Below are 15,067 nucleotides of genomic sequence, written 5' to 3'. Positions count from 1 at the left end.
TTTCATTACTAAGGATTTCATGTCATTGCTTGTGCTTCAGTTGTGTCTTCAGTACCAGGGTTTAATTATTTGGGATAATTGAGTTCTGGAGATGTAACATTGTTGTTGGTTTTGTTGTTTTTTGTTTTGTTTTTGTTTTTCTGTTTTGTTTTGTTTTTTTGCTTGTGTTTTGTGTTTTTATGCTGGCCTTTAGCTGTCTTGCTGATTCTGATGTTGGGATGTAGTTTTGGTGTCCTTCACCTGTCATTGATAGTAGTTCGTTGCTGAGTGTCTATAGTGCTATAATCCTCACCTGTGCGGATCAGGGTACCCTTTAGAGGATCAGGCAGGTGACTTAGTTTTAGATCCAAGGGTCTTTGCCTCACAACCTGGGCTCCCCGCTGGACCAACAGAGGCTGGTGATGGTGCTCTGCAGCCCAAAGTTCAGTCTGAGATAATGAAGGTAATATCTGCCTCTGGCTGGGATTTAGAGATCCTCCACTTGGCCACAAGGGCCCCGGGACCTCAGGTTAGTATGCCAGAGAGTGTGGAGCTGCTATCTGTCTTAGGCTTTTGCCCCTTCTTTCTCGGGCCTGCCTCTTCTTGCTTCAGCTTTAGACATGGGACCTACTTTCAGTCTGCCAGAGAGTGTGGAATCTGTCTGCTGGCCTGAACTTCTTCCTGCCCATTCTTGCTCCTGCCATAGGACCTAGATTCAGTTCAACAGAGAGACAATGGGAGCCATGCCGTATCCGAGAATCTGTCTGAAGCCATGTGGGCCACTAGGTGGGCCAAGGCTTCCTCTTTGAACTGGCAGGGTGATCTGAACTCAGGTCTATCCCATACACACACTGTGCTCTCCTCTGGGCTAGCTGATACTAAGGATAGTAGTCTGCAACCCACAGTTGAGACAGAGAGAGTGCAGGTACCACCCATGTCTCTGTGCTGGCCTTTAAAGACCTAGCCTGCAGACACAGGACTGCAAGTGTGTGGTCTTGGTCTGATCCCACACATTCTACTGGGTTCTCCTTTGGGCCAGAAGATCTAAAAGCTGGTGTTTTATCACCCACAGTTGAGTCACAGAGACACAGTCCAAAATATAGAGCACAGCTACAGCTGACAATTTGGTATGCAGCCAGTCTATGGGGACTGAGCACCCATCCTCCCTGGACCAGTTGGATGGCACAATGCCAGACCCACCTGTCCTCTCCACCATGTCCATATCTCTCACCTAGGGATCTCCAGGTCTTGTGGTCTCTAGCTCCCATCCTATCTCTAGACTCCATCCTGCTGCTCAGACACAGTGCATAGTTGGCACTGCCATTTTTGATCTCCCCAAGAGATAATATATTTAATGAAAATTTTAAGATTCTAAAAATGTATTACAAATAGCAATGAATATGTAGATATGAAGGTAAAAGCACAAAATGTTGGATGTTATTTTTTATTATATCATCTGTTGTGAGCCATTAAATTTGATTTCATATATTGTTTATTCTGAAAAATTCTTAAATAAACATGGCAGACAAGTGTCTATGTTCAGTGCTAACTTATGAAAATACAAAATGTTCCATGAGAGGTTTAATGGAGCAAAACTTACTCCTATGTTTGCTAAATAAAGTAGCTGTACCCTGCTTACCACACTGGAGTCCTCAGTTTCAACTCACACTTATAACTCCCTTACTCTCACTAACCTATTTGTAATTATTATTTTTTAATAACTTATTTAGATTATATCCTGAATTTTGTGTTTTCACTTCCTGCTCCCCCTCCCACTTTACTCTTTTCCCTTCCCCTAGACCTGTGACAGAAGGATACCACCTTCACACACACTAAGATCATAGCTTATCAGGTCTCATCAAAATAACTTGCTTCAACTTCTTCTGAGTGGCACCAGGCCTTCACAAGGGGAAGTGCTCAAATTGGGGGCACCAGAGTTCATGTCAGAGGCACTCCCCACTCTCACCACAGCTATGGAGAATGAGCTGGTCATTGGATATATCTGAAAAGATGGACTAGATTTTTTACATGCATTGACCTTGGTTGGTACAACAGTTTCTGCAGCACCCCACTCCCTGATCTGCAAGCCTTGACAGTCTTCTTGGGGGTTTCTAGACTCTCTGGTTCTTTTATTGCTCCATTCTTCCATACCACTCTCACCTGGAGTTCAGTAGAGAGTCCCAGCATCTGTACCAATCACCTGTGAGTGGAGACTCTCAGAGGAAATCCATGTTGGCTAATATCCCCTTATTTTTTTATTTTTTTATTAATTTATTCTTGTTACATCTCAATGGTTATCCCATCCCTTGTATCCTCCCATTCTTCCCTCCATCCCATTTTGCCATTATTCCCCCCCATGACTGTTCCTGAGGGGGATTACCTCCCCCTGTATATTCTCATAGGGTATCAAGTCTCTTCTTGGCAACCTGCCGTCCTTCCTCTGAGTGCCACCAGGTCTTCCCCTCCAGGGAACATGGTCAAATGTGAGGCACCAGAGTACCTGAGAAAGACATATCCCACACTCCACTCAACTGTGGAGAATGTTCTGACCATTGGCTCGATCTGGGTAGGGGTTTAAAGTTTACCACCTGTATTGTCCTTGGCTGGAGCCTTAGTTTGTGCGGGACCCTTGGGCCCAAATCTGCCTATAATAATGTTCTGCTTGTAGGTTTCTAGGAACCTCTGGATCCTTCTACTTTGCTGTTCTCCCATGCTTCTCTTATTTAGAGTCCCAATAGGATGTCCCCCCCCTCTGTCTCAGTTTCCTGGTAAGTGAAGGCTTTCATGGGACATGCCCCTTGGGCTAGTATGCAGATATAAGTGAGTATATACCATTTGATTCTTTCTGCTTCTGGGTTAACTCACTCATTATGATCATTTCTAGCTCAATCCATTTATCTACAAATTTCGGGAATTCCTTGTTTTTAATAGCTGACTAGTACTCCATAGTGTATATGTACCACAGTTTCTTTATCCACTCTCAAGGGACACTTAGGCTGTTTCCATGTTCTGGCTATTATGAATAAGGCTGCTATGAACATGGTTGAGCAAATTTTCTTGTTGTGTGCTGGAGCATCTTCTGGTTATATTCTAAGGAGTGGAATAGCTGGGTCTTGAGGAAGCCCTATTCCCATTTTTCTGGGATAGCACCAGATAGATTTCCAAAGTGGCTGTACTAGTTTGCATACCCACCAGCAATGAAGGAGTGTTCCTCTCTCCCCACATCCATAGTACAGTTTGAAATCAGAACTGCAGAGAGTTTTGATAATCATAGTCATCTAACATTCAAACATGCTAAAGAGACTATTTTAACAATATTTTATTCTCTAGTCAATCGTTCAACTGTGTCTCTTATGGTAGATTTAACTTTCAGGGTTAATATGTGGTGTGCATAAATAGAGTCTCAGTCATCTCTTCCCAAATATCTCTTTAAGTCAGTACTTAGTCTGGCATCTTAACTGTACATCAATACGCAGCATCCTTAGGCAGAGTCATTAAAATATTTTCCCTCTAATTTTAAATATTATGCATTATCAGTTATTAATGTGTGTATGTGTGTGTGTGTGTGTCTTTGTGTTTTGTTTTGAGCACAGGTGAATTCAGGTAACCATGTAGCCCAGAAGAGGACATCTTCTGCTTTGGAGCTAATGTTACACAGGGTTGTTAATATCATTTTTTCAGGGCTGTGTAGTAAATCAGGTCTTAATCAAGAGCATGACATTAAATGACATTAACTCCTGAGATGTCACTCCATCTTCTTCAGTATTCTTACTGTTTATCAAGCTATCACTCTCTCTTCTAAGTTCAAATCTTCTAACTCCTTGGATAACATCAGGATTCCCTTGGCTTGCCCCAGCATGTAGGAACATTGTTATACCATTATGTGAAAACAGGAGTATGCTCTCCCAAAAACATCTGCAAATTTTTTAATCACCATTCAACAGGTTTCAAACTCATTCACTCAGATATTAAAAGACCTTTAATTTTGTTTTGAACGTTTTTTATTTTAGAGAAGAAAAGGACATTTACACTTTACACCACACTATGCCTGAATAGTGACAAACTGTGATATAAGTGGATGAGAGCAAGACTACTGTGATGATGCAGACAACTGTAGTAGCCATGACTGCTATAACACCATTAGAGGAAACAGTGATAATCATTCTAAAATCAGATAAAACTTGTACTATTGCTCAATATTGGTTGTTCATGCACAAACTTTATAGTTGTTGGTTAGAATTAATTTACTAGTCAGAATACCTGGCCCAACTCAAGACCCACGCATGGAAGACAGCCAACCACCAACACTATTAATGGTACTCTGCTCTGTTGCATAGAGGAGCCTAGATGGGTGATACTCTTAAAGGCTTCACCCAGATGTGATTCAAAACAAATGCTGAGATACACAGCCAAACATGGAGTGATACATAAAGAGTCTTGTAGAACAGTGACGTGAAAGAGAAAAGGGCTTTCAGGTCATAAGAGCTCCTAGAGAAGATCAACAAAAACAGCTAACCAGGGCACAGAGGGGCTTAGTGAGACTGAAGCAACAACCATGGACTATGTATGAACTAGACCTACAAAGATGTAGATGATGGGAAACACATGATTCATGTAGGTCCTCTAGTTAGAGGCCTGGGAGCTGTCCTTGACATGGGCTCTGTTGCCATGCTTTTGATAAATTCCTCTTTGTGGAACTATTTTCCTATGCCATAGGTGAAAAGGACTTGCTCAGTCATGATCTAATTTGATGAGCTGGATGGATGAGAAGGGGATTTTTATTTATCTGAGGAATAGCAAAGAGGTGATGGGAGAGAGGGAGGAAGGGTGGAATTGGAAGGAGAGAAGATTCTGGGTCTACAACAAGGATGTAAAGTGATTAAATAAATTAATTTCAAAAATGGATATGTGAGATACCCCTTTAGGAGTATGATTTCTCCCTGATCTTTGGAAGAGATATTATATGTGGCTTCAATACAATTATGTAGCACTTGGGAACAAAGATGCACCCCAGCATCCCTGCACTGGAAGACAAGATGGAAAAAATCTCCAAGGCCACCATGACTTTGCCCTTGGTGCTACAGTAGACAGGGAGGAAAGTGATCCAAACAGTGCAAAACACCGGCATGCTGAATGTCAAGAACTTGACTTCCTTGAATGTTTCAGGCAGGTTCCTGGCCACAAAAGCCAAAATGAAGCTTCCCAGGGCCAGGCAGCCTAAGTATCCTAGGACACAGTAAAATGCTATAACCGAACCCTTGTGGCAGACAATAATAATGTGGCCATGCTCAGAGTGTGCATCAATATCAACAGAGGGAGGAGAAGCTCCTAGCCAGATTGAACAGAGAATAATTTGGATGAGTGTACAGAGAGGAATGATGTAGTTAAGTGTTCCTGAAACCAGAATATACTTTATCTTTCTTGCAGGAGTTGTGATTTTGAAAGCCAGAACCACTGTGATTGTTTTGGCCAACACAGTGGAAATAGCCACAGTGAATACAATTCCAAATGTGATTTGCTGCAGGATGCAGGAGTCTGAGTTTGGATGGCCAATGAAGAGCAAGGAGCAGAGGAAACAGAACATGAGTGACATGAGTAAGATATAGCTCAGGGAGCATGATTATTCGCCTTTACAATGGCAGTGTCATTGTGTTTCAAAAATACTCCAAGAACCAGGGCTGTGAGTGCAAAGAAACCCAAGGCCATTAAGGCCAGAGCCATCCCTAATGGGTCTTCATAGCTCAGAAAGATCACAGCTTTTGGAATGCAGTGATTCTGCTCTGTGTTAGCATACTGGTTCTCTGGACACTTCACACACAGGTCCATGTCTGATTGAGAAAGGAAAGATTTGTTAATGCAGCTTCAGCAGTTTATTGACAAGACATTTCAATAAGTCTATTGGGAGAGCTTTGCATTACCATCATTTTATTTCTGATCATACAATTAAATGGTATTGTTGTACCACAAGGCTTCTACTTATTAATTCTTATTATCTTTATAGAGAAAAACAAACCATATTTAGTCTATTTAACAGTGTTGATGAGATCATTTACCATGTTTGCAGAAAGCAAATTTCTTCTGGATGCTATCATGTAATGACTGAGTCTGGTGAATTCACAAAATCTAAATGCATTACCCACAGCGTGAATGAGTGTCTTTTAAAATCTCCTTTCCCATGCATTCAGTGCCTCCTGAATTAACTGACTGTTCATGTAATGCTTTCTTTATGAGAGATGGTGACTGAGTTCTGCTTGGGGAAGAAAAGTGATAGCTTTTCTAGTTCCCACCCTGAACATAATGATATCTAAGGAACAGTAGAAGAAATCATTATGTGTGTATCTGTGTGTGTGTGTGTGTGTGTGTGTCAGTGTGTTTATATTTGTGTGTCCAAATAAATGTAAGAGATGTGCTCATAAATTTGGAAATCATTTTGGAGAAATAGGATTGTGAGTGTGAGAAGTAAAGTTTACTGGAATATAAATTTAATTTAAAGTTTTGAATTTGTATAAAAAATAAAAAATAATGATTAATTTTTTTTTTTTAATATTCTAATCTGCTGGTATGGAGAAAGAATCCCTTAATCTTGATCATGAGAAGCACTAAGTCTATCACTGTAGGCAGAAACCTCTCTACAGACTGAGCACTACAAAGCCCTTCATCTTGACTCCACCTAAATGGGAAGCATTCAGTGTCTTCCTGCTTCCCTACTTTCAGTCTCTATGAGACCCAAACTCTATGAATATACTCTGAGGTAAATTTTACATCAATAAGCAGCATGAAAGAAATAAAACAAAACCCACATCCAAAAGTGTCCTAGATTTTTTTTCAAGACAAGGTTTCCCTGTGTATCATTGGCTGTCCTGGAAGCACTTTGTAGACCAGATTGGCCTCAAATTCACCGTGGTCCACCTGCCTGTGCATCCCAAGTGCTGGAATTAAAGGCCTGTGCCACCACACCCAGATTTTTTATGTGGAATAAACTACTTCACTCATAATATGCTCTTTTGAAATGGCAATGGTAGGCAATTTCATTGGAATTGTGCTGGTTCATTAGATAGTATCACAGAGTTATAAGGTGCTTCCTGGTTTTTAAGTCTTTTTATGTAGAACAATTTATTGATGGACAATTGTAATGAGCTATTTTGACTGAAGTGTTGGAAAGTTAGCTGAACGATGAAGACAATGTCCTGCTCTTACAGAAAACCTGATTTCAGTTCCCAGAACCCATGTGAGGTATTTCACAACTGCCTGCAAATTAACTATAGAGGCATTAGTTGTCTCTCACCTTCGTCTGCTCTTATGTACACATACACTCACAACGCACATACACACCTATAAATAATATTAATCTTTTTCTATTTATTGATGCAAATCCCATTAGTTCTTATACATTTTAACATTTAAAATAATTTTATTGGGAGGATCCAAGATGGCGGCGAGCAGTGTGGACCGCGTTTGGAGGCTCCAGTGAACAATTCAGGGAATTGCACAGATTTCTGAGCCAGGAACACCGAGGTCCGAACATCACGGCAGCGGGAGTGCTCCACGGTTCGGAGGGACCAGGGTGCGGAGGACCTGCGTGCCCCTGCACACGGAAGGAGTGTGGTTTTTCTCTGATCGGAGCGGCAGCGGTAGAGGCAGCAGAACCAGCGGCACCAGCAGCGGCGGCTGAGGTTTGCAGCTCATAGCCTTCCGGTGGAGGCGATTGGTGTGGTGGCTGGTGGGAATTGCTGCGGGAGAGGGGACTCGGGGCAGGATTTGGGTCGCGTGGAGCCTTTGGACCCAGATTGGACTCGGCGGACAGTTCGGCCCCAGAGTCCCGGGTATTGGCCCGGCCCAGCAAACAATTCTGCCTGAGGCACTAACTCAGCGTGGCCATAGCTCCCCTGCTGTGGCGCAGGCGTAGTTGAGCACGCTGCTCCACACTAGGCACTACCTCAGCTCAGCGGCAGCTCCCCTGCGGTGACACAGGCTGGGCGGAGCACTTGGTTTCACCACAGGCGCTAACTCAGAGCAGCCGCAGTTCTCCTGCTGTGGCGCAGGCTTGGTGACGTGCTCGGTTCCATCCTAGGCACCACCTCAGCTCAGCGGCAGCTCCCCTGCGGAGACACAGTCCGGGCGGAGCACTTGTTCCACCACTGGCGCTAACTCAGAGCAGCCACAGTTCTCCTGCTGTGGCGCAGGCTTGGTGACGTGCTCGGTTCCATCCTAGGCACCACCTCAGCTCAGCGGCAGCTCCCCTGCGGGGACACAGTCTGGGCGGAGCACTTGTCCCACCACTGGCGCTAACTCAGAGCAGCCGCAGTTCTCCTGCTGTGGCGCAGGCTTGGTGACGTGCTCGGTTCCATCCTAGGCACCACCTCAGCTCAGCGGCAGCTCCCCTGCGGTGACACAGTCCGGGTGGAGCACTTGTTCCACTACTGGCGCTAACTCAGAGCAGCCGCAGTTCTCCTGCTGTGGCACAGGCTGGACAGAGCTCTCGGTTCCACCAGCTCTAAGACTCTGGTTGGACACAGTGTACAGTTTGAATCCAGAATTCCTGGCTGAGATTGGTGGTCAGTTCGGGCCCTGAGTCAATAACTGACCACAGCACGCACTTTGGGCCAAAAGGCCCTAGTGGAGCTTGGTGCGTAGTCCCAGCCCAAAAATTATGGCTGGGCCCTGTGTGCATTTTGGGCCCAAAATCCCTAGCTGAGCTTGGCAGACGGTTCTGGCCCTGAGAATCTAGCTGAGTTCTGCCCGTGGTTCGGTCCCAGTGCTCCTGGCTGGACTTGGCAGGGAACACAGAAGGCTGTGGATACCTTGGCCTGACCCAACGCTCATTCAGAGACCCAGAACAATTGCAGGATCCACAGCAGAGAGGGACTGAGGATCACTGGCTGTGAGAGACCAGAACAACAGGGCTAACCTCCTAACATCCACACCAGTGAAGCTTTGAGCTCGCAGCCTAGGGAAATCGTAAGAAAACAAGTGAATCTATCATCAGACACCCTCCATTCAACTCTGGAAGCTACCCAACAAAAACAAAGACGGCAAGATGTCTAAAGGACAACGAAAAAGCATACGCAAAAAACCCCAAAACAACATGGCGTCTCCAGTTTCCAGCTATCCCAAAGAAAACCACCCAGAGAACTCAAATACAACGGAAATACAAGAAAATGACCTCAAATCCTTAGTAATGAGGATGATAATGGAGGAAACAAATAAAATTCGTAATCAAATGCAGGAAGACGCAGACAAACAGGTGAGAGACATAAAAGAAGCACATAGAGTGGAACTGGAAAAATTGCAGGAAAATGCAAACAACCAGATGAAAGAAATAGCTAAAACGGTTCAAGCTCTGAAGACCTATAAAGAGGCAATGGAAGAAACTCAGGAATATACAAAAAATCAGATGAAAGAAATCAAAAAATCAGTTCAAGATCTGAAAATGAAAATGGATTCAATGATAAACACACAGACAGAAGAAAAACGAGAACGTGAGACCTCAGAGAAGAAGGCGAGCAACACAGAGGTGAGCTTTTCTAACAGAATCCAAGAGATGGAAGAACGAATCTCAGGGCTAGAAGATACAATCACAGATATTGAATCAACCATTAAAGAAAATGCCAAATCTGGAAAACTCCTGACACAAAACATCCAAGAAATTAAGGACACCATGAAAAGAAGAAATTTGCGGATAATAGGCATTGAAGAAAGAGAAGACATCAGACTCCAGGGCCCAGAAACTATTCTCAACAAAATCATAGAAGAAAATTTCCCCAATCTAAAGAAAGAGATGCCTATAAACATACAAGAGGCCTACAGAACACCAAATAGAATTGACCAGAAAAGAAAAACTGCCCGCCACATAATAATCAAAACACAAAACATGCAGAACAAAGAAAAAATATTAAAAGCTGCAAGGGAAAAGGCCCAAATAACATTTAATGGTAAACCTATCAGAATTACACCTGACTTCTCAGCAGAGACCATAAAAGCCAGAAGGTCCTGGACAGAGATCCTGCAAACCCTAAGAGAACACAGATGCCAGGCCAGACTACTTTACCCAGCAAAATTATCAATAACCATTGATGGAGAAAACAAAATATTCCATGACAAAAACAAATTCAAACAGTACCTATCCACAAACCCAGCTTTACAGAAGGTACTAGAAGGAAAACTCCATCCCAAAGGGTCAAGCTACAACCAAAACTACCCAGGAAATAGATAACTATCCCATGGCAAAAACACAACTACACAAACGCTCGACTGGAAACAACATCAAAATTAAGACTCTTAACAGTCACTGGTCATTAATATCTCTCAACATCAATGGCCTCAATTCTCCAATAAAAAGACACAGACTAACCGAATGGGTACATAAACAAGACCCAACATTCTTCTGCATCCAAGAAACACATCTCACCCATAATGAAAGGCATTACCTCAGGGTAAAAGGTTGGAAAAAATATTCCAAGCAAATGGTCACAAGAAGCAAGCAGGTGTAGCCATTTTAGTATCGAACAAAATAGACTTTCAACCAAAATTAATCAAAAGGGATGAGGAAGGACACTTCATACTTATCAAAGGTAAAGTCAACCAAGATGACATCACAATTCTGAACATCTATGCTCCCAATACAAGGGCACCCACATATGTAAAAGATCTCCTAAAAAAGCTTAAACCACACATCGATCCCCACACAATAATAGTGGGAGACTTCAACACCCCACTCTCACTGAAGGATAAGTCATTGAAACAGAAACTAAGCCGAGAAACAACATCATTAACCAATGCCATGGGTCAAATGGATCTAACAGATATCTATAGAACCTTTCACCCAAACAAGAAAGAATACACCTTCTTCTCTGCACCCCATGGAACCTTCTCCAAAATTGATCACATCGTAGGTCACAAAGCAAGCCTCAACAGATACAAGAGGATTGAAATAATACCTTGTATCCTATCAGATCACCATGCTCTTAGGCTGCAATTCAACAACAACAGAAATAACAAAAAGCCTACACGTTTGTGGAAACTAAACAACTCTCTGCTAAATGACACCTGGGTCAGGGAAGAAATAAAAAAAGAAATCAAGGAGTTTCTGAAATTCAATGAAAATGAAGAAACAACATACCCAAATTTGTGGGATACATTGAAAGCAGTGCTAAGAGGAAAATTCATAGCACTAAGTGCCTTTAAAAAGAAATTGGAAACATCGCACATAAGCATCTTAACAACACAACTGGAAGCCCTAGAAAAAAAAGAAGCAGAAACACCCAAGAGGAGTAGACGCCTGGAAATTATCAAACTCAGGGCTGAAATTAACAAATTAGAAACTAAGAAAACAGTCCAAAGAATCAACAAAACCAAAAGCTGGTTCTTTGAGAAAATCAACAAGATAGACAGACCATTAGCCAAACTAACTAAAAGGCAGAGAGACAGTATTGAAATCAACAAAATCAGAAATGAAAAGGGAGACATAACAACAGACACTGAAGAAATTCAAAGAATCATAAGATCCTACTTTGAAGGCATATACGCCACAAAATTTGAAAATCTAAGGGAAATGGACGATTTTCTTGATCAAGTTCACTTGCCAAAGTTGAGTGAAGAACAGATAAACAAGTTAAATAGTCCCATTTCCAGTACAGAAATAGAAGCAATCATCGATGGTCTCCCAACCAAAAAAAGCCCAGGGCCAGATGGTTTCAGTGCAGAATTCTACCAGACCTTTAAGGGCGAGCTAATACCGATACTCTTCAAGCTACTCCAAAAGATAGAAATGGATGGAAAATTACCAAATTCATTCTATGAGGCCATAGTCTCATTGATACCTAAACCTCACAAAGACTCAACAAAGAAAGAGAATTTCAGACCAATTTCTCTTATGAACATAGATGCAAAAATACTAAATAAAATACTTGCAAAACGAATACAGGAGCACATCAAAGATATCATTCATCATGACCAAGTAGGCTTCATTCCAGGCATGCAGGGATGGTTTAATATACGGAAATCCATCAATGTAATCCATCATATAAACAAACTGAAAATAAAAAACCACATGATTATCTCCTTGGATGCAGAGAAAGCATTTGATAAAATTCAACACCCATTCATGTTTAAAGTTTTAGAGAGATCGGGGATACAAGGCACTTTCCTCAACATAATAAAGGCTATATACAGCAAGCCAATAGCCAAAATCAAAGTCAATGGTGAGATACTCAAGGAAATTCCTCTCAAATCGGGAACAAGGCAAGGCTGCCCACTCTCTCCATATCTTTTCAATATAGTACTCGAAGTTCTAGCCAGAGCAATAAGACAACAAAAGGAGATCAAGGGGATCCAAATGGGAAAGGAGGAAGTCAAATTATCCCTCTTTGCAGATGATATGATAGTGTACATAAGTGACCCTCAAAACTCCACCAGAGAACTCCTAAAGCTGATAAACACCTTCAGCAAATTGGCTGGATACAAAATTAACTCAAAAAAGTCTGTAGCCTTCCTATACACAAATGACAAGCTTGCAGAGGAAGAAATTAGGAAAACCACACCCTTCACATTAGCCACAAGCAATATAAAATATCTAGGAGTTACCCTAACTAAGCAAGTGAAGGACTTGTATGAAAAAAATTTCAAAACTCTGAAGAAAGAGATTGAAGATGACCTGAGAAGATGGCGTGATCTTCCTTGCTCATGGATCGGGAGAATTAACATAGTAAAAATGGCCATCCTACCAAAAGCAATCTATAGATTCAATGCAATCCCTATCAAAATAACTACACAATTTTTTAAAGACATTGAAAGTTCAATTCTGAACTTCATATGGAAAAACAAAAAACCCAGAATAGCTAAAACAATCTTGTACAATAAAAGATGCTCCGGAGGAATCTCCATACCTGATCTCAAACTGTACTATAAAGCAATAGTACTTAAAACAGCATGGTACTGGCACAGCAACAGGCTGGTTGATCAGTGGAATCGAATCGAAGACCCAGATATGAATCCACACACATATGGTCACTTGATTTTTGACAAAGAAGCCAAATCCATTCAATGGAAAAAGGATAGCATCTTCAACAAATGGTGCTGGTCTAACTGGAGGTCTATGTGTAAAAAAATGAAACTGGACCCATATTTGTCACCTTGCACAAAACTCAAATCCAAGTGGATTAAAGACCTCAACATAAAACCAGAGACACTAACTCACTTAGAAGAAAAAGTGGGAAAGAGCCTGGAACATATTGGCACAGGAGACAACTTCCTGAACAGAACACCAACGGCCCAGGCCTTAATGTCAACCATTAATAAATGGGACCTCATGAGGCTGAGAAGCTTCTGTAAGGCAGGAGACACTGTCAAGAGAACAAAGCGACAGCCTACAGACTGGGAAAAAATCTTCACCAACCCTACATCTGACAAAGGTCTAATATCCAAAATATATAAAGAACTCAAGAAATTAAACACCACCAAACCGAATAACCCAATTGAGAAATGGGGCTTGGAACTAAACAGAGAATTCTCAACAGAGGAGTATCAAATGGCTGAGAAACACTTAAAGAAATGCTCAACCTCCTTAGTCATCAGGGAAATGCAAATCAAAACAACTCTGAGATTCCATCTTACACCCATCAGAATGGCTAAGATCAAAAATTCAAGCGACACCACATGCTGGCGAGGATGTGGGGAGAGAGGAACACTCCTTCATTGCTGGTGGGAATGCAAACTAGTACAGCCACTTTGGAAATCTATCTGGTGCTATCTCAGAAAAATGGGAATAGGGCTTCCTCAAGACCCAGCTATTCCACTTCTTGGAATATACCCAGAAGATGCTCCAGCACACAACAAGAAAATTTGCTCAACCATGTTCATAGCAGCCTTATTCATAATAGCCAGAACATGGAAACAGCCTAAGTGTCCCTCAGTAGAAGAGTGGATAAAGAAACTGTGGTACATATACACTATGGAATACTACTCAGCTATTAAAAACAAGGAATTCCCGAAATTTGTGGATAAATGGATTGAGCTAGAAATGATCATAATGAGTGAGTTAACCCAGAAGCAGAAAGAATCAAATGGTATAGACTCACTTATATCTGCATACTAGCCCAAGGGGCATGTCCCACAAAAGCCTTCACTTACCAGGAAACTGGGACAGAGGGGAAGGCATCCTATTGGGACTCTAAATGAGAGACGCATGGGAGAACAGCAAAATAAAAGGATCCAGAGGGTCCTAGAAATCTACAAGTAGAACAATATGATAGGCAGATTTGGGCCCAGGGGTCCCGCTCAAACTAAGGCACCAGCCAAGGACAATACAGGAGGTAAACTTTAAACCCCTTCCCAGATCTAGCCAATGGTCAGAATATTCTCCACAGTTGAGTGGAGAGTGTGATACGACTTTCTCACATACTCTGGTGCCTCACATTTGACCATGTCCCCTGGAGGGGGAGACCTGGTGGCACTCAGAGGAAGGACAGCAAGTAGCCAAGAAGAGACTTGATACCCTATGAGAATATATAGGGGGACGTAATCCCCCTCAGGAACAGTCATAGGGGAGGGGAATAATGGGAAAATGGGGGGGGGAGGAATGGGAGGATACAAGGGATGGGATAAACATTGAGATGTAACAAGAATAAATTAATAAAAAAAAAAATAAAATAAAATAATTTTATTACAGTTTGTTTAATAATTATGGATGTTATTTGAGTGCATAGATGTCAGAAGGCATTTCTCAGAGTTCATTGTCTCCTCTCACTGTATGGGTCCTGGGGATGAACTCCAGCTATCAGTCTTAGTGTCAAATGATTTAAATGTTGAGCCATATTATTGGCTAGAAATATATTTTAAGAACTTGAATTTCATTCCATAGTATCACAGGCAAATGTTGGGAAAACTACTCATTGTCCATTTGCATTTAGCGAAGCATAAATATATAATAATTTTACTACTCTAGCTTTGTAGGTTGCAATAAAATGTTACTGTTTATACTAATTACTTTCATTATAAAACTGTTCCAATCTATTATTTCATGAAATAATTACTTGGGAGCTATTTATAAAATATTTTATATAAGACTCTTTATATTTTGTGCACCATATGT

The 15,067-nt window shown here is 41.8% G+C and overlaps 1 pseudogene; it reads right to left on the bottom strand.

The window, feature by feature from the left end:
* Positions 1-4,900: 4,900 nt before the first annotated feature.
* Positions 4,901-15,067, bottom strand: part of LOC127203447 (vomeronasal type-2 receptor 116-like) — a 32,779-nt pseudogene continuing 22,612 nt past the window's right edge.

Source organism: Acomys russatus, chromosome 19 (assembly GCF_903995435.1).
Source record: "Acomys russatus chromosome 19, mAcoRus1.1, whole genome shotgun sequence".
Classification (NCBI taxonomy): Eukaryota; Metazoa; Chordata; class Mammalia; order Rodentia; family Muridae; genus Acomys; species Acomys russatus.
The sequence above is the reverse complement of the archived record's forward strand: the minus strand, read 5'-3'. Positions and strand labels throughout refer to the sequence as shown.